The sequence below is a fragment of the Myotis nattereri genome (genome assembly GCF_964212035.1).
Source record: "Myotis nattereri genome assembly, chromosome: 10".
Lineage (NCBI taxonomy): Eukaryota > Metazoa > Chordata > Mammalia > Chiroptera > Vespertilionidae > Myotis > Myotis nattereri.
The window spans coordinates 58,871,172-58,892,255 of NC_138085.1; positions in this window are offsets into that span (position 1 = coordinate 58,871,172).

A 21,084-nucleotide genomic window follows, 5' to 3' on the forward strand; every position below is an offset into this window, starting at 1 on the left:
GAATGAAGGTCTTGATAAGAAATACATACACAGAGGTGTATGGCTAGAAAAGGAATATAATATTATAAGTGAGACTTTGGCCTTAAAACTCAGGTTCTAGAAGGAGACAGAAAACAAAGACAGAAAATATGAGGAATTACTTTTGCTTGGGGTAGGAGTGACCTAAAGTCAAGAACCAAAGAAGACCTGCCTTTCCTTTTTGTCCCCTCCTTTCTTACTAAATCTTGGCTCTTCCCACTCCAGAGAGTAAAGGCCAATGATTCAAGAGTGTGATAACCCAGCCCTGGCCAGGTGGTTCAGTGGTTGGAGCATCACCCCATACACCAAAAAAGTTGCGGGTTTGATTCCAAGTCAGGGCACATACCTAGGTTCTGGTTCGATCCCGGTCAGGGCTCATACTGGGGAGACAACCCCTCAATGTTTCTCTCTCTCTCTGTCTCCCTTTTTCTCTTTCTTTCCTCTCTCTCTAAAGTCAATATTCATATCCTTGGGTGAGGGTAAAAAAAAGTGTGATAACCCAAACAATAACTATGATGTTTGCCCTGTGCCTGGATATTCTCAGGTCAAATGTGATATGTTTTCACGATGGGCAAAATTTGAGCATACTTGGGGTTTGAGTGGAAGGAGTCAAGGAAGAAGGTGAAGATATAGGAAAGAGAGAGGGATTACGCTTCTGCCGAGCAAACATAATTAGCCTTATCCACATCTGGCCTTGCTGGATACTGTTGGAGGAAACCACATTACAGAACAGTTTGGTGAAAATGACTGGATACATACAGGCTTGGTGATTTACAGAGCTGATGCTCCAAATGGACCAGGAAGTGAAGGTATAATTTTTAAAAATTTAAAAATGATTCTGATACAAATATAAAATGAACAACATGTGTGAAAGATTCATCAGTTAATAAGTGAACCAGTAAGATGGTAAAGCTTGTTTCAAGAGCACTGAAAGACTGCATAATTATCAGAAAGAAAAAAAAAAAGGAATGTTAGAATATATTTATTAAATTAGATACAAAACTGGATGATGTTCTACAGGGCAACAAAGTCATAATTTATCTTTCCCACTGGACAGAAATCATTTGCAGCTCTACTGGACAAAAATCTTTAAGCTAACAAGTGCCTGAGCTGTAATGAATAGCAAATAGCAAAGTCAAACTTGAATTCTTTCTTCTAGCGAATGAAATAATCTTCGGTGAGCCTGTTAAGCCATACTGCACATTGAGAGGACAGGCAGTCATTCTCTTGCTTTGTTTCCAAGTTTGAATAATTTTTCTTAACAACACCGAAACTGCTGGCAAGTGATATTCTATGAGGCGTAGACTGGGGAAGAGGTAAAAGGAAGCCAGGAGGTGATGGCCTGAGATAAAAGGGAGCAGTCAAGGGCAGGCAGTCTAGATGTGGTCCAAGAGCAATTGTAGCCAGGGAAAAGGAGTAAGAAGATATGAAGAACAAGAATTTGTGCTGCGAGGCCAAGCTGGTGGGGCTCAGTGGTTGAGTATTGACCTATGAACCAGGGGGTCACAGTTCGATTCCAAGTCAGGGCACATGCCCAGGTTGTTGGCTCGCTCCCTAGTAGGGGGTATGCAGGAGGCAGCCAATCAATGATTCTCTCCCTTTCTCTCTGAAATCAATAAAAATACATATATAAAAAAGGAATTTATGCTGAGAGATAGAGGGGGAGGAATTCCACATGTTCTCAGAGTCCAGGGTGTAGCCACAACAGAGGACTGCCGAAGAGGACTGCTGGGCTCCAAACCTAAGGAGCTAGGAGGCTTGGTTTCCTGTGGGATGCCATTCCACATGGATTTTGACTTCTAGTCCTTCCTGAATTAATCAGTACTTGACCAGAGAAGCAGAAACTTTATGAAGGACATAGAATAAAGGATTTATCACAGGGATTATATAGAATTCCACAATTGTGGGACCTGGTAGAAGACAGCAAGGCTGTTGCCTCTGTATCTAGTGTTTAGCCTTCAATCACCAGAGGTCAGCATACCGGCAATCAGAAAAGAAAGCTGGGCTTGAGTGAGAGGCAGGACAAACAGGACCTTATGAGGACAAACTAAAACCTAGGCCTGATTTTCACCACTTCCAACCTTGTTGCTATCGGTGCCCTGCAGGAGGTGCTGCACCCTTCATCTGGAGCCACACACACTTGACCCAGACTGCACTCGACCCAGACTGCACTTGACCCAGACGGTGGAGAAGCCAAAGTTGTTCTGGTAGGAGCTAGAAGAGCTGCAGATCCGGGTGCCATCTGAGCCTGTGAACTAGCAGAACGTGTGTGCTGCCTCAGTGCCTGGGGCATTAAAATCATGACTGCTGCTCCACTTATAGCTTCCAGATTCCACACTAATTTCTCTTGAAGCCAAGACTCACCTGAAATATACAGGGAAGGGAATTCCGGGAAACATAGTTCCAGCTCAGCTCAGCTGGCACAGAACAAAGCCATCACAAGCTCTCAACATCAAGCACTGTGACCAATAAATTGTGGGGTTTTATTATCAATAGTATCTTTAAAAGAAACCACGATGTCTGCAACAACCCGGATGAATCTCTAAGAACATTATGCTCAGCAATAAAAGCTAGATAAAAAGTGCATTCTGTATGACTCCTTTGTATGGGATTCTAGAACAGGCAGAGCTAGTCCAAAGGGATAGAATAAAGTTGCCTGGGACAGGGGTAGGGTTGGGAAGGGAGTGCTGAGGAAATTAGTGGGAGGGAGCTGTCATGGAAATGTTCTTTATTTTGATAGAGGTGTGAGTTACAGAAGTCTTTTGTCAAAACTCCCTGAACCATAACCCTAAGATCTGTGGGTTTTTATTGTATGTAACCTATATCTCAATTTAAAAAATAAAATAAAAATGGTGTCCTTAGAGCTAATGACAGACTAATAGACAATCAAGGACCACGTATTATGTTTCCTTGTATTTGCCTACCGGGCCACTTTCAGGAGACTGGCCTCATCCATGCGCATCCTCACTCAAAGACTGGAAAAGAATCAGAAGAGCCTGTAACTCCAAGATTTCCCTCCTTCAGCCAGATCAGAAATTGGAGAACAGAAGCAGGTAAGGGCCAAGTCAAAACTACTAATAAGACTAGGGAGATGAACTCAACATTGAACTATACAATGGAGATTTTTTTTTTTTTTTTTAAATATATTTTATTGATTTTTTACAGAGAGGAAGGGAGAGAGATAGAGAGTCAGAAACATCGATGAGAGAGAAACATCGATCAGCTGCCTCCTGCACATCTCCTACTGGGGATATGCCCGCAACCCCGGTACATGCCCTTGACCGGAATCGAACCTGGGACCTTTCAGTCCGCAGGCCAACGCTCTATCCACTGAGCCAAACCGGTTTTGGCTACAATGGAGATTTTTATTCCTTTTCTCCAAAATTTAAATTGTTCAACAGAGATTTGATTTCGAAATCGCACCAAGCTCTCTCGCCGCCGCCACCCCGCCTCTCTCACATGCACACAATCACAAACACTCCAAATAATGGAAATCATAAATGTGAAGCTATAGGGTCTAGTTTCATTGTACTCAGAGGAAATGGATTCCGCGGCCTTGCAGGGCCCTGACTCCCTGGGGACGGGGTAGGAGTGGGGTGGGGGGAGACCCTGAAAGGAGGGGCTGGCACGAGGGGCTTGCGGTGAAATGTTTCCTCTCTCTGGTGGCCTTCAGGTTAATAGCTCCTGCTATGTATATGCTAATTAACTAGAGGAATTCAGCTGGGGGATTGAGAAGCCCCTTGTCATTGATGAGGTGGGGGAATTCGCACAAAGGAATGACTCCGAAACCACTCAGGTCAGTGGGGGCCGACCAGGAACAAGGGGGTTTAGAAATTTCCCACTTTTCCTAGGTCCCCTTTTGTTCACTGGGCTGTGTACAGTCCCCACCCACCTTGTCCCCTCACCCATTCCCTTCCCTGGCTATAGAATATATGCCTGAGTGCTGAACTCTCTTTAGATGGATTTGAGAGTGATCGTCTCAAGCGAGTTCTTCTCCATCAGTAAACCTTCCCTTACTCCAACACTCCGGTCTGTTGAATATTGGCCTTTCCTTTGAAGCTTCGGGCGCATGAACCTTGTACCTGTAACAGAAGCCCTTCCCTCTGCTCTCTGGTCTCAGTGGGGCGAGAAGACTGGACGAGCAGGTTCTGTTAAAGGCCCATTACTGAGGAGTCCTGTTACAAGCTCGGGTTAATTTTTAACTTCCCTGGGGTGAGGTTAAAAAACAAAGGCAGGAACTCAGACCCAGTAACAGCGCATCCTCGCCCCACGGCTCGTTTCTAAAGCTCCCGTTCTTTGTCCCCAAGTCTCCTCCCCTCTCCTTTGTCTCCGAGGGGAAGGCTAAGGGGATGGTCACGTGGCACCGATGGGGCTGTGTGCCTCCCTCCTGGACCAGGATTCCTAGTAGCTCAGGCGGCTGTCCCATTTTTCCTTCCCCTTTTGTTTCTGTGGCGGATGTGTCTGCGTGTCCACAGCCCTGGGATTCCCCCGACCTCAAACTCCAAAATCCAGTGTCTTAGGTTTCAGTATTTTTAAGGTCAGTGGAAACTTTTAAAAAGCAACATTAAGCTGATATAGTCTTACTGCAGAGAGCAAGCTTTGTTCTATTTCTCCCAAAAACTGATGCTCAGGAATACTTCTCAGATCTTGAAAGATATGCTTTAAAAAAAAAAATTATTTTTTCAATGAAGGTTGGCACACAGTATTATGTTAGTTTCAGGTATACAACCCAGTGGTTAGACATTAGGTAACTTACCAAGTGATCACACCGATAAATCTAGTCGCCTGACACCATACATAGTCATTACAATGTTATTGACTATATTCTCTGTGCTGTACTGTGCATTCCTGTGCCTATTCTATAACTATCAATTTGTACTTTTTTAAAAAGATATTTCAGAGAGAGGAAGGGAGAGGGAGAGAGAGATAAAACATCAATAGTGAGAAGGACTCGAACTAGGACCTCTTGTTCATAGGGCCACTGAGCTACACCAGCTGGGCCAATTTGTACTTCTTAATTCCTTCACCTTTTTCACTCCAACCCGCTCACATCTGCCTTTTTCTTTTCTTTATTACATTTTTGTTTGTTGTTGTTTTAACATCTCGCTTTTAAAAACAACTAGTCACGTAGAATCCTTCCCTTTCTCTGATGATATCACCTTCTTTTTTTTTTTTTAAATATATTTTATTGATTTTTTACAGAGAGGAAGGGAGAAGGATAGAGAGTTAGAAACATCAATGAGAGAGAAACATCGATCAGCTGCCTCCTGCACACTCCCCACTGGGGATGTGTCCGCAACCCAGGTACATGCCCCTGACCGGAATCGAACCCAGGACCCTTCAGTCCACAGGCTGACGCTCTATCCACTGAGCCAAACCGGTGCTGGCTGATATCACCTTCTTAAAGGCTCTTCACATACCTCCCAACTAATTGACATATAGAAATATAAATGATTATTTCCTGGGACATTGTGTTTACTTTGGTGAAACTGAATGGTAAATATTTCATTAACACTTTTCTCCCTTTCCTGACTGAGATGTTAAATCTTGGAGTCAGCCTGGATAATGTTATACAGGTAAATAGCTCTTCTCACTCACAGACTCAGAGTGGACACAATTACTGGTTATTTTATGACTAAAAGCGTGAAGTGATTGCAGTATTTGTTATGAGCCAGAGAGAGGGATAGAGGGGAGTTGGTGATTAGAACGTCCTGATCACCACATTTTCTGCTCTGAGAGAGGGCCAGAAACATTTGGTAAAATGTTGCCCCAAGTATCCCTCCCAGACCCCTGGCTGTTCTGGGGAGATGGTACTGGTTGCTCAGTTGCCCACACAGACAAGTCCAAATTCTGTCTGTGTCCTGAGGGGTGTAGCCTGAAAAGAAAAGCAGACCCTGTGAGGCATGGTATTCAGGTGCAAAGAAACTCAGATGATGAGTTTAAGCCTTGAAGATTTCACTGAATGGAGAGCTGCCCTGTGAAGACTAAAGACATAGGGTTGGTGGGGGTGGTGGGCAGTAAAGTTGTGCAATTGGTCTTGGGGGAGCTTGGCATGGCCAATTGCTGGGCCCCAAGTCCATTTGTTGAGGCAGATAGTACAGTCCCAAGTTTGTCATTAAGTTGTTTTTCTGCTAATACTGACCCATTTAACCCCCCACCCCCACCCGGAAGCAGTCACTCTGGCTTTTCTCGAGGAGCCCTGACTGCTTGTGATCTTTATACTTTCCAGGCTCAGCATTTTGCAGCAGGCAAGTCCAAATGCACATGCTCAAAGATCCTTAAGGTTTCACTTATCAAACCTCAGCACTATTAATATTTGGGGCTGGATCATTGTTGTGGGGGACTGTCCTGGAGGACGGCATGATAAAATATCTTGAAACATTCTCTATCCACTAGATGTCTCTAGACCAGCGGTTCTTAACCTGTGGGTCGCGACCCCTCTGGGGGTCAAACGACCCTTTCACAGGGGTCACCTAAGACCATCGGAAAGCACATATATAATTATATATTGTTTTTGTGATTAATCACTATGCTTTAATTATGTTCAATGTGTAACAGTGAAAATACATCCTGCATATCAGATATTTACATTACGATTCATAACAGTAGCAACATTACAGTTATGAAGTAGCAATGAAAATAATTTTATGGTTGGGGGTCACCACAACATGAGGAACTGTATTAAAGGGTCGCGGCATTAGGAAGGTTGAGAACCGCTGCTCTAGACAATGTCACACATTCCTCAATGGCAAAATCGTGCCCCCCCACCCCCCTTTGGGAGCCACTGCCATGAAATTCTTCACTAGGCTATTGTGACAATTGGTATTAGTTCATCAAGCTACCAGAACAAAGCCAAAAGACTCAGTATCACCGCATGTTTTTGTTTTTTAAATTTATTTGAGAGAGAGCTAACAAAATGTAATTGATAAGAGATCATTAGCAGTTCCTATCCTCTCTGACCTTCTCCACCTTCCTCAACATCTGCAGAAGGTGGTGATCACTGGCTGCAAGTAGAGAACCAGAAGGAAAAAGAAGAGATTCTAAGAGCCCTCTAGAGAGGCTCTGGTCCAGCAGGGGCCACACAGCTGTATACTCTCCATTGAGCTGGGAGCATTACTTATTATTGGTGGGAAACACCAGAAAAACATCAGCGTTCTTGGCAACATAGAAGGCCACCCTCTCCTCTGGGCTGCAGACTTCACAGTCAGACATTATTTGGTGAATAACTCCTCCCCCACTTCTCCTCCTCCTCCTCCTCCTTCTCCATGAAACGAAATGGTTGATTCTCTTCTAGGTGGAATGAATCACTCTCTTGATTTTGAGCCCCTACAGCCTATTACTCACACCTTAACTAATCACTTACCTATTCCATTACACCTGGCACTGAGACATGTCCCATGAGAAAGAGCTCTCCAAAGGCAGGGGCCTCTGACTCACCTGACTTTCCCCAGTGGGCCTAGCACAGGGACACAAACACACACACACCCCAGGCACCTGCCCTGGCTTACTCACTGAGTTATTCAACTTTAAAATTCCTCCTGGTTGAAATTAAAGGCACGGGAGTTCTATTCGAAAACCAGTCCAACCAGCTTCCTCCTTCATGGCTCTTAGCCCCTGAGGCTGGTTTATTTTGTCAACTTAGAGCCCTGCTTTTAACTTTCACTTTGCACCTGGGCACCCAGAGCCTTTTTATTTATTTTTTTTTAACCTTGTAAAGACTGGAGACATTAGGGAAAAGTAATTTTTTAAAGTTGCATTAATTTCCTAGGGTTGCTGTAACAAAGTACTACAGACTCGGTGACTTAAAAGAATAGAAATTTCTTCTCTCACTGTTCTAAAAGCCAGAGGTTCAAAATCAAGGTCCTGGCAGGGCCATGGTCCCTCTGAGGACCTGGGGGAGGCCCTTTCGTGCCTCTTTCATCTTCCGGTGGTTGTGGCAATCCTTGGTGTTCCTTGGCTTACAGCTACATCACGCCAACCCCTGCCACCATTGTCACAGGCATGTTCCTGTGCGTCTTCTTTCTCTGTGTCCAGATTTCCCTTTCTTTGTATGAACACGTCAGGTTAAGGCCCACTAATCCAGTATGGCCTCACCTTAACTCAATTATGTCTGCAAAGACCCTCTTTCCAAATAATGTCACATTCACAGGTACAGGGAGTTAGGACATACCTTTTGAGGGGACACAATTCTACCCACTGTGGGTTGAAAGAGCTTCATTTTCACACACAGCCTTTGGTACAACTCTGTCTTGAGCATGGATGACTTTAGTGTTGTGTGAACCTGTCCTCCCATTATATCTCTCTAAGGAAGGCTTTGCAATTTGAAATAGTGGGTTGAATCCCAGCTCTACCATATGAGCAGCCTTGGATAAACTATGTGTCTCAGAACACCTTCACGTGTCTGTATACCTCTTCACATAAACTTTAAGTACCCGACAGCAATATATTTCCATTCCTTCTCTTCCGTCCTTTGGACTATAGTGATCACACATTTTACTTCTACCTCTGTTATTATTTTACACCATACATTGCTAATATTTTAAATTTTAAACAGTATCAAGTTTGAAAATTTTGGTTATTACTTCTTCAAATATTCGTCCTTCCTGCCCTCAATTTTTTTTGGGGGGGGATGGGGGAAAGGGGGAGCTCTGATTATGTTATGTCACTTGATATTGTCCCACAGATCACTGAGGCTCTGTTCTTTTTTTGGTTATTATTATTATTATTGACTTTAGAGAGTGTGTGGGGGGAAGAGAGAAACATTGATTTGTTGTTCCATTTATTTATGCATTCATTGGTGCCCTGACCAGAGATTGAACCCCTAACCTTGGTGTAGCAGGGGTGGGGAAAGTCTGGCCTGAGGGCTGTATAAAGTCCGAGAAATCATTTGGTCTGGCCCTGCCAAGGCATTAGGGGTGAGTTAATTGAATGTCTGATAAACACAGATCTTTATTCCAAAGCCCACGTTAACCTATGGGTTATACGAGCTTGAGGCAGTACCTGGCTCATAGCAGGAATTTGAGAATTAAAATGTTAGACTCCCTCTTTACTCCATTGCCCTCCCTCATACTTGACAGCTCCAAGGATATGGCATTGTAACAGATGCTAAAGTTTACATTGGGAAACCCAGTTCTAGTATTGAGTCCTTTCTCTCCCCACCCCGCTCTGGATTTTCTCATGAATAGCTCTCAGATCCTTTAACTTTTTTTTTTTTTTTTTTGCCTCCGCTGCCTCCCGTTTAGTGCAGGGGACTGCCCCTGCCTGGACTTCGGCAGGAGCGCCCTGCACCCACTCTGTCCTCTCCTCATCGTAGCCCTGGTGATTCTTTCAAAGAGCAAATCTGATCAGGTCTCTTTCCTGCTTAAACTTTTCAGAGACCCGTTAGAATAAAGTCTGAAAATCGTGTTATAGTCCTCGAGTTGCACGTGTGGGCCCCGCCCGGTGCTCCAGCCGCTTCTCACCCTGCACTTGCCCTCCGTCTCCTGGTCGCTCATGGCCCGTTGTCATTTCTCCAAATTCGCTGCCACATGTCTAGGTTCCGACCTTTCCTTGTGTGTCTGTGTGATAACGAATTGTAATAAAAATGTCTAGGTTCTTCTCAGTTCTGTTTTTCACCTGAGACCATATGCTAATCCCCTGGGGCCTGCCAAGCCATCCAGGCTGGCTCTTAAGCCTTGGTCCTTATGCCAACTCCCTGCCACGGAATTCACGATAGTTTAACTTGCCTTATTCACTTGATAGGAAAACCCTGGCTCTTGAGTATTATATCATGCTGCAACATACGTTTCACAAAACCGCCCTAGGATTATCAATCCAAAATGTTGTCGATAAAGATGGGTGGCCATGACTAACACTGGAGGCTCCTTTCTTACACCAGAAAAGGCCCGGAAGTTTCTTTCAGGCTGTTTGTTCCCAGATAGGATGAAAGTTTGTTCCCACAGCTTCTCCTTCACTTTCAGGGCTCCCATGGGAGCTAAGGAGACAGGGCCCATAAATGGCTTTGAGTTCCTTGGTGAGAGCCAGTGCCTAGGGAAATAGGACATGCCGAAGTTTGCCATGGGAGTGCGCCTAAAGTCTGATGTCACCATTCTAAGCATGCAATGTTGCTCAATGGAGTGGGACTATTGAAATGGCCTATTGAAAGCCCATGAGAAAAATGTGGGGAGGGAAGCTAGCCCCTGGGAGGAGGGGGGTGGAAGACACCTTGAGGGCTCACGGGCTCTTCAATTGCATCCTTTTCAGAGCCTAGACCAGTAAGGAAAATTCATATTCCATGAACACAGTGAGAAGAGAAATGAAAGATATGTACTTCTTATTTCATTTTTCTTTAATCCTCACCTGATGATATTTTCCCATTGATTTTAAGAGAGAGTGGAAGGGAGAAGGAGGAGGAAGAGGAGGAGGAGGAGGAGGAGGAGGAGGAGAGAGAAACATCAATGTGAGAGAGATATACAGGGCCAAGGATCCAGCTGGGCAGAGCTGGTTGCTTACCAAGCATGGCTGATGTGCCTGGCCCTGTATTATCTGCTCAGTGAAGGGGGAAGAGGCAGCTATATGTGGTGGTCTAGTCTCCTGCACTTAAATAGGTCTCCCTCTAAAGCAGTGGTTCTCAACCTTCCTAATGCCACGACCCTTTAATACAGTTCCTCATGTTGTGGTGACCCCCAACCATAAAATTATTTTCATTGCTACTTCATAACTGTAATGTTGCTACTGTTAGGAATCGTAATGTAAATATCTGGTATGCAGGATGGTCTTAGGCGACCATCCCAAAGGGGTTGCGACCACAGGTTGAGAACCGCTGCTCTAAAGCTAGGAGTCCCATTCCTTTGGGTTGTAACCCCTTTCTAAAATGTAAGCACCTTGTCAAGAATGGTGAGTTTTCTTTTTCCTAGCTAGGCTTCTGGTGGATACCCACACCCTCCCAGGTGAGAAAGGCAGAGGTGATATCTGAGGAAGGCCCACTGGGGTGAAACACACCTTTCCATTCTGTCTGAGCCTGTGAAAGGGCGCTGGCACCCAGAAGGGGCCCAGGAGGCAGAGAAAGGGACAAGGAGCGGGGTGGGGGGTCTCACAGCCAAGCCAAGCACCAGCAGGTGGCTTAGGCCAAGGTTTGGCTAACTGTGGATGGGGATGGGTGAAGGAAGACATGCCCCACAGAGCACATTCTCTGCCACCCATCAGGCAAGTTTATATTGGGCTTAGTTACTGGCACGATTAGCAGAGTTTGGAAGCCATGACTGTCACTGCCTTGGAGAGCGGGGTCCAGACTCAGGAGGCAGAACTCAAGTTAGAGCCTCTGGTGTTTCAGAGACCAGGTTCAGACCCTGAGGACTGCCAGGACCTGCCTTCAAGGTACAGTTGATGTCAGGTATGCTGGGAAGGGCTACCTCCAGCATGTTTCCCCCAACCTGCTCACCGAGGCCTGACATTCCTTTCAATGGGGAGCAAAGCCCTGCATTACTAAAGAGCACGCCTAAAGTGACCATGGAGGGAGTAGGGGGAGGGAGGGGAGTGAGGGGGAATATTTATACCTGAGACACCGTGGCCTTGGTGGGAAAGGGGCATGTGTCCAGGATGGTATAATTTTGCTCAAGACCATCCCAATGAGGACACCCCCCCCTCACCCCCCCTCACAAAAGCAACACAATTATTTCAGAATGGCTTTATAATTTTCCAAGGGGGTGGAGAGTGATGAGGGGGTTCAAATTCTTTACGTAAATTCAAGTTCTCAAACTGCCCCTCTGAAATGCAATCCTGCCCTCTGCTGGTGACAGTGTGGTATAGCTCATCGGAGACAAGGATGACTCAAGTCCTTCTCCCACAACTGGGAACAATGGAGGTATTGACTCCCAGCGTGAGGGGGGTGACAAATCAAATATGGCGCGATGGCTTTTCCAGCTATCTCGCTCCCTCAGAAAACACCCATTGGTATCAGGCTTTGAATTTAAACAGGTATATCTGGCTTCTCCAGCCTGTGCTTAACAAATTAGGTCACATTGGCATAAATGTGCAAAGAACACTGGCTCCGAGCTGGCCCCGCCCACAGCCTCCCTCAGGGACTGTAGTGTGATCAGGGGTGGAGGTGTGTGGGCTGGGGCTGTGGCCACTGGGGAGGGTCCGCCATGCGCTTCTTGCTGGTTCCTGGTCCTGTAACGGTTCTTGGCCTGAAAGCCCTTTGCAGGAACCTCTGACCACACGGCGGACTGTGGCCCTGGCTCTGCTGACTCGGCTCGGCCACAGCTGCCAGTCCCACTGGTGCCAGTTTGGTGGTGATTGATTTATTTTTTTTGCTGGTGCCAGTTTTTGTGCAGGCCTAGAAAAAGGGGCCCAGCAGAGACTTGGTACTTGTTCACATACGCTTCTAGGACCAAATAACTCAAGTTAAATGCGCTCAGTTGCCTGTGTGTTTGGTTATTAAAACAAGCTACCAGGCTGAGGAGACATTTTTCATTTGTGTGAAACTGGATCTCCACACACTGATTCTGAAATCAAAGTGAACACTTTCCCAGCATTTGTCTCTCTATTTCTTTATGATGTTTAACTCAAAACCTGCTTTCGTTTTCTTCAGGGGCCTTTAAACCTTTCCCAAACGAATGGGGGCTGTATGTTCACCAAGTCCCTTAAGATGAGAAATGGAGGTGAACAGAGAAGATGTTCTCAACACAACTCTCCAGTCATCAGTAGTAATTAGTATTAGGGTTAAACTCCACCTTGGGGAGAAAAAAGAAAGTGTTGCTGGGTTTATAAACCTCTCTCAGAGCACACTGGGAGATGTAAAACCTGGGTCTGATCCCAGAGGCTGGCATATTGGCAGTATATCTCATTTTTCAAAGCAAATAAAAAGCAAGTTATTACTTCTGGCACAAACACACCAGGTCCCCAGGGCCTCGAGGAGCTCTTCAGCATCTGGAAGAAGCTGCGGAGGTGGCAGGGATCTGAATCTGAGGATGCGCAGCCATTGCTCCTCAGCTGTGGTCCATGTGTTCGTTATTGCAGTGGGGAGCTTCACGCCCTCCTAACGCTGTCTGAGCACCGCTCTCAGCTCTGATAGCAGCAACTGGGAGCAGGGGCCTTTGCCGGGACCTAAGCCGGAAGATGTATGGGTTGGAAGCTGTGGCCGTGTGTGCGATCACGGCAGTCACCAGGACCCCACGCTCAGAAGGACTCCATGCTCAGAAGGTCCTGCCTGTGGGGATGAATGCTCTGTGGCCACTGTCTTGATATTTTTAATCATGTTAAGAATTATTGTTAAGAGTTATTGAAGAAGATAATTTTAAGAATAATTTCACCCTTCTGAATAATGTTCTCTTTGAAATTATGTTTCCTAAGTGAAGTCTGATGGGCCAGTGAAGCAGGAACTGGGGCCTGGAGCTTCCCTCATTCATAGTCTGCCTCTCACCACCTCCTTGCTTCCCTGGGATGGGTTCCTGCTCCCTGACTTCCCTGGCCCCACCTAGCTTCCCCTTCCCTGCCCTTGTCTTCACACTGCTGCCACCTTACACCCCTATTAGGGACCTGGGAGAATTGTGGCTGAGCACGGTGCCTGCAGCACCTCGGGGAGAGGCATGGTGGCTGCTGTCCCCTCCCGGAGTCAGTACATTTGGCAGTAGCAGCAGAGGTGAGCCTCTCACCGCCCCTGATCCAGGTACTGAGCATGTCCTCGCACAGAGGTTTATCCTTGGGGGTGCTCCCACCCACCATGGGTTCTGCCTGGAGCATGGCACATCAGTGTGTCTGTACGTAGTCAGGGGTCAGTCCACTACCACCCTAGGGCCTGTAAGGGTCTGCATTCATCCTACAGATATCCCTGGAAGCATGACATTAACTAGCAAATAGGAAACACCATGAGGGGGTGAGAGCAAGGAAAAAGTTCCATATGTTAGTGCCTTGAATGGCCCCTTTCCCTGGCCTTTTGCACAAAGGACCCTGCATTTTCAATTTGTGCTTATAAATTAGGGCTGTCACAGAACCATCTTTCCTGGATGTGCTATTATTTTAGCATTTGCCACGTGGGCTTTAGATGCTCATGGCCTCTATGAGGCCAAGGACTATTGTTCTCTTCCCTTGGATTGCTCTGAAGACCAAGCACAGGCCTGGGCACTAACTACTTTGACTCTGCTCCAGTCACTCCGTCCTCCCTGCGGTTCCTCTATTACCTGGACCGGTCCCCACCCCAGGGCCTTTGCACTGGCTCTCTCCCTGCCTGGAAAGTCTCCCCTCAGCTATCTTCCCGGCTTAGTCCATCCTCCCTTTCAGGCCTTTGCTCAAATGTTACCTCATCAATGAATCACTTCCTGACACCCTGTTAACATTCTAAACCTTCTCTTACTCCCTTCATCCCTATCCCATTCTCGAACTTTATGTTTCTCCAAAGGACCACCACCAGCAGGCATTCTAAATAATACTCTCATTTGTTTATTATCTGCCTTTTCCCTCTAGAAAACATCCCATAAGGATGGTGATTTCATCTGTTTGTTTACTGATACCTCTAGAACATTCCCTGGCACCCAGGAGAGGCTCACACAATATGTGTCAAATTCAACAAAAAACACGCTCAACAGGTTCTTATTCATTTCAGTTGAAGTCCCACTGCCTGGTTGTGGCTCTTGGAAGCTGCTTCCTTGTCAGGGTCAGAGAGAATAAAGGAGTAACTTGGGGTTAAGGAATCATTTCCATCTAATAAATAATTTAATTGGCTACTATCTCAGCTCCCGGAGAGTCATAAAGACGTGCGGTCAGCATGAACACCACACATGTGTGCTCCAGGCCCCGTTAGCTCAGCGATTAGGGCCTGTCCTGGGCCAGTCACAGGCCCCTCCCTGGGTGGGTCTCGGCACTCGGCTCAGTTCTACAGTCCAGCAGGGTGAGTGCAGGGGAAACAGTGAGAAAATGTGGGTGAACGGAGGGGAGAGTGAGTTGTTACAAGTGCAGACTTTTGCTCATTTGTTCCCTCCTTCAATACCCATGTAACAATTTCCTGCTGGAATTGGGAAGGAACCAGGGAATGAGGAGATCCTTTCTCTACTAACCAGCGGGACAGAAGCCACGAGGGGAGGAGCTGTGAGCTTCAGGGAGGTGGGAGTCACTCTGTGGGGCCTTCAGGTGGGCTCAGCTGTCAGGGAAGGACTGATTATGGGGAGACTATATAGGAAGATCCCAGTGGGAACAGCTGTCCAACCAGGGGGATTCTCAGGCTCTGGCTTATAATGTTGGACTAGCCTTGTTTCCTCTTTTTCTTGGGGACACTGATGGCCTGACTGAGCCATGCGGCCACCATGCAGCAGCTCAGGGAGGAGGGTGGGACCCAGGGAACCACAGATGAAGGGAACCAGACCCGGATGAAAGCAGCCCTGACAGGCAAAACCCGCTGCACGCTTCTTAGGGCCCTTAGAGACGAACACAAAAAACCCAAGATGCTCATTATTCATATCGTCAGAGTGTAAAAGAAATATGGAAACTCCTCTGCTTACAAACTTACAACTTCTAATTATGCCAGATACCATAAGCTCTAAGCAAGAACAAAGTACCTTACCTCTGCCCGACTCTCTGGATGACGGGGGGTGGGGGGTGCTGGCTCTCAGGAGCGTGGAGCTGGGAGCTAGCTGGCATTTTCAGCTCGTTCCAGAAGTCCAGGACTATGCCTCTTGTCTTTTCACGCTAACACCTGGGAGGGCTGACCCAGCCTAGGGGCCAGCTGTGAGCTCCGTCTTGTGGGAGCGAAAGCCGAAAGCCGCTGAGGCGCGTGCACATCCCAGCTCCCTGCACTCTTGCAGGCACAGGAGAGACAAATGCCACCGTGGGGTCTTAGCCAACATCGGCGCGAGGGGAAGGGTTTGAGAATCTGTGTCCTGAAAAAGGAGTCCTGGCCCAGCCGGCGTGGCCCCATGGTTGAATGTCGACCTATGAACCGGAGGTCACGGTTGGATTCTGGGTCAGGGTTGTGGGCTCGATCCCCAGTAGGAATGTACAGGAGGCAGCTAGTCAATGATTCTCTCTCCTCATTGATGTTTCTATCTTTCTCTTCCTCTCTGAGAATAAAACAGTATATATATATGAACCCTGCAATAGTAAAAGGTTCCTTCAAACAAACAAAACACCTGGCCCCTGCAAACAGGTGCCTCTCTCAGGTTCTCGGCTTCCTGGCTTAGCTGTGTCAAATGATTGCTGAGAACCGGGAAGCAATTCCTCATTTGCAAGTTAGTGGGCAGGTTTTTAGATGAAAAAGAAGAGCACAGTGAAAACCCTCCTTTCTGTTTATTGGGAACAGTCCTGTATGTCTTTCACTTCAAGAACTTTCCAGGAGAAGCCAATGGCTTCTTGGGCCCAAAAGGCAGATGGGGAGAGGCCTTGAAGGTGGGAGAAAGAGAAGCACAAGAACTTGTGGCTTATTAAGACTCGCACAGGCAGCTGTGACCTGGTGCGCGGGGGCTGGGAGGAGAGAGAATACCACCGTCACGGCTCTCATTCATTGCGTGTCCATATGTGCCCCGTGCCGCTCTAAATGCCTTACGTTCAATCTTCACTATCAATACACACATATCATCCACACGGACACTCAAGCACAAGAGGCCATAAGCTCATACACAGCTAGAAAATGGCATAACCGGTACTTACCTCCTACAGTCTGATTCCAGGCTCTGCCCTTTCAATGCCAGTGAGGAGCCCAGCCCCTAGGACACTGGCTGTGGCCAGGAGGCCAGCGGGGGGCAGGCGGGGGGGCAGGGGAGGAAAACAGCAAGAGTGCCGCCAGGGGTTTACCAAGGGCCTCTGGTCACTTACTCAGGAGGATTTGGGGGTTTCACTGACCACTAAGGTCCCCCAAATTGAGTACTTACCTTTTCATTTTGTCAAGTAAAGACATTAAAAAAAAAATCCTCTCAACATCATTTTAGAAAATAAAGTAATGTAATGTCCATGCAAAGAAGGACACAATCTCAGAATAAAGGCCAGTCCTTTCAGTTGAATAAATCTTTGTAAAAGCCTGCTTTCATTGTCCTTATACTCCTCATCTCACTGTGGCTGGTGAAAATGCCCCCATGGTGGCACCTGTCTCAGGACCCTTATCAGGACCACTGCAGAGCCTCTCTGATTCTTCAAAACCCTCTGCAAGGGAGGCAGAGGAAGTCTTGTTAACCCACAGTTGATGAATCAAGAAACCAAACCCAGAAAACTCAAGAAACTTGTATAAGGACACCCTGTTTTAAAAATGGCAAGGCTACTCGGCCAGTGTGGCTTAGTGGTTGAATGTCAACCCAGGAACCAGGAGGTCACGGTTCAATTCCCGGTCAGGGCACATGTCCGGGTTGTGGGCTTGATCCCCAGTGAGGGACGTGCAAGAGGCAGCGGATCCATGATGTTTCTCTCTCATCAATGTTTCTATCTCTCTATTCCTCTTTCTCTAAAAATCAATAAAAATATATTTTAAAAAAGTCAGGGCCAGGTTCCAAACCCACATTTTCAGACTCCTGGTTCAGTGATCTTTCCTTGTGTATTTCATGCCATTCACCAGATGAACCGACTGGCCATCAGACTGGTTCCTTGTGAGGACCTGAATGTTCAGAAAGAGAGGGAACATTTATAAGTGTTTCCCATTGGCAGGGCTCAGAATGGAACAGTCCAGCCAGCCGAGAGCCAGTCTGGCTTCAGGATGAGATGAGAAGCCCCTTAGTGGTAAGGAAGGAGATATTTCCTCTTCCATCCTCAGGCCCAACCTAGCACAGGGCAGGGCACACGGAACTGGCAAGAAATTCTTGCAGCTTGGAAGTGGGAGAATGGTTTTGAATGTCGTTTTTATTTAACAGGATTTACTGGGAAAAGAGAGAAGGAAGGGGGGAATATCTCAGACACAGTTTGATAGGATGGTACTGGGAGGAGGGAAGAAGGTCGGAGTCCAGAAAAGAGTTGGTGGAGGCACCTTGAGCAGTGAGCAGCGGAGGGAGGCAGCAAGAGGGGGAGCGCGCGCGCGTGCGTGCGTGTGTGTGTGTGTGTGTGTGTGTGTGTGTGTGTAGGGGATAGGGTGGAAAGGGGTGGAAGGGAGACAGGAGCACTAAATATAGCCTCCCACTGTTCTTAGCATCAAGTCCACACTCCTGATTATGGCTCCTGGTACCTAATGGCCTGGCCCCTGCCTATGGCAGTGGTTCTCAACCTCCCTAATGCCACAAACCTTTAATACAGTTCCTCATGTTGTGGTGACCCCCAACCATAAAATTATTTTCGTTCCTACTTCATAACTGTAACTTTGCTACTGTTATGAATCGTAATGTAAATATCTGATATGCAGGATGTGTTTTCATTGTTCGCGACCCACAGGTTGAGAACCGCCATGTCTAGTGTTACCTCAACCACTTCTGATTTCTGTTCACCAAGATGCCCCATGGGAATCTCACCTCAGGACCTTTGAACCTGCTGTTCCTGCTTCTGGAAGTGTGTTTTCTTTTTCTTTTTTTAAACAGTACTTATTAATGCCTATTCGTTCTTTGGTGACTTCCACGACCCCCATCCTTTGGTGACTTCCCTGACTCCCATCTACCAGCTGAAGGGGTAGGTAGCCCAGAGCCACACTGACCCACCTCCCAAAGCAGCGAACATTTAAATGTGTGCTATGTGCACGGAGCCTGCGGGCAGCCCGTCAACCAGCACAATGCTGCTGAGGCTCATGGGAGTGCCAAGAGCCCACATTATGTTGCCCTGGGTGGCGTCAGTACCCCGAACCTTTCCTTCATGCCTTTGCTATGGTCTGACATTACGCATCCGGTGATTGGTTAATGTCCTTTCCCACCGAATAGCCAGCTCCCTGAGGGCAGGGCTTTGTTTTTGCTGGCATTGTACCTACTGCCTGGCCTGGAGCCAGGGGCCTGGATGGTGCCCGTGAGGATTTGTTGATGGCTTCCTTCCTTGTTTTGCTGAGGGCTGCCTGGCTGTGCAGCTGGCATTTTGTTTTCAACTCACACTATTCTTAGGGGTGTGGGGAGAGGAGTTGGAGGTCATGGCCGTGTCTAGGAAACTGTCCCCAGGCTACTCAAGGCTGTGTTTTCTTTCTAGCGGAAGGTTCAGAACCCACTGAGTTTGAGCTCCTCTAGCTAATAGAGGGGATGATGGAGCCTGTCACCTGCTCAGCAGGGTGGGGCTGAAACTCCCATGAGAGGTGCATTCTGGGTAGTTCTGAGTCATTGTCAGCTCTGATAGTGTAGGAAGGAGACTTCTACCCTGAGCCATATGGGGTGGGGCAGGAGCAGGGCCCCCAGCACCTGGTAGGCATGTCATCCCCAATTCAGCCACTAGAGGACACTGTTGCTCCACAGGGAAGAGCCAGGATAGCGGGAGCCATCACAGCACAGCCACCAGGTACAAGTGATGACGCTGGCTGGCATTTCCCCAGCGCCAGTGGGGTGCTAGGCACTTTGAATGCGCTACTTCCATAGTCACGCAGGAGAGGGGTGATGAAATCTACTTGACAGATGAAGCAAAGAGGATCAGAGAAATGAAATGATGTTTTCAAGGTGTTGTGCCGCCACCTACCCGGACTGTTGGCCACGGCACAACCTTCTGTCAGATGGCTCAGCTTAGCTTGTGGATAAATTTTAAAATTGGGTTATTAAAATAATTTATTTGAATCCTGAGACCATTATTGTGGGCAGGGGGTGGGGGCAGGGGAGGGAAAACAGATTTGCCCTTCCAGAGACTTCTCTTCTGGCCTCCTGCTGCAATCCCTCCTCCTCCATCCCCACCAGCCCTGAAACAGCTGGGGAGAGCATCGCTGCAGATTTCATCAGAGGCCTCTCACTGCTGTCCTCTGGTGGTCCCCTTTAGCTTCCAGGAGAAAGTCCCGCTCCTTAGCCAGCGCCCAAGGTCCTTCATGAGCTGAACCCTGCCTTGCTGTCTTAATCCCCTGCCCCCATTTGCTCACAAACCTGTGCTCTCAGCTCCAGCCCCCTCAGCCACAGCCCTTCCACGCCCCTCAGAGCTGCCACCTCCCCCCTGCAGAGTGGGAATAATGTGGTTGTGAGGATGAAGTTACACTTGTAAAGCTGCTGGCCGCAGTGCTGATCCACAGGAAGAACTCATTAAGGCGCCTTACTTTCCCTTTCTCAGCCCTTGGAAATGTGCAAGGACAATTCAACCTGTGAAGGCAAATTCATGTGGCACAATGCTCCATACAATGCAATCCCTGTGTAAACATTTCCAGCCACAGGCAAATGTCATCAGGGGTGATCTTCTGCTGGAGCTGACACTGAGGAAAGCGTTTCCTGTACTGTTGTTTTTTTTTTCCCCTCCGCTGTGCTCATGCCGAGCTTCAAGGTGACTCAAACGCTATCTGGGTGCTAAACTCCTTGAGGACAAGGGCAGGGTGGTGAACCTATGGGTATCCTCATAGGCCCAACACAGCACTGGGTCTTCAGTGGTGTCTCCAAGAAGATTAGTTGGACAATTAATTATTGACTTGGGTGCACGAGAAACTGCAGGGGTAGGCAGGTCACTTCAGGGTATCATCATCTGAAACAGAAACAGCATTATTCTAAGAGCCTGCTGAAGCCCAGAAGAAATACAGTACTTTCTTCTTCCTGTTGCAGAGCTGGTGGTTTAAAACCACAGGGCATTAGACCAAGAGAGCCATGAGTCTGACCAGCGAGCGGCTTGATTTGAGCGCTCTGGGCTGGTTGGGCTGGCACGTACAGATGCAGGAATTGGCAGGACCCACGCCCTGGGTTTGGAGCACTCAAGCACTGGCCTACCCTTTCCTCCATTTCTCAGTTTAGTCTTCTTCTGAATTTTAAGGAGACAAAGCCTACGGGTTATCTCCCAGATTACAGACAGACTAGGACCATGGACCTGAGCCTCTTCTAGGGAGGGTCCCACCATTCAGATGAGAAGCGGGGGTTCCACGCTCAGCTCAGACGCTCCTGACTTCAGCCCAATCTCAGTCTCACCCTCAAGGTTCCAGCTTCCCCCCATCCAATGTCGAACCTACCTACTCTGGGTTTGCATGTCAGGTAAATTCTCTGATCAATATGCATTTGCCTATTCCTGTTCCACGACCAAGGCACCTTTAGTATTGGTTGG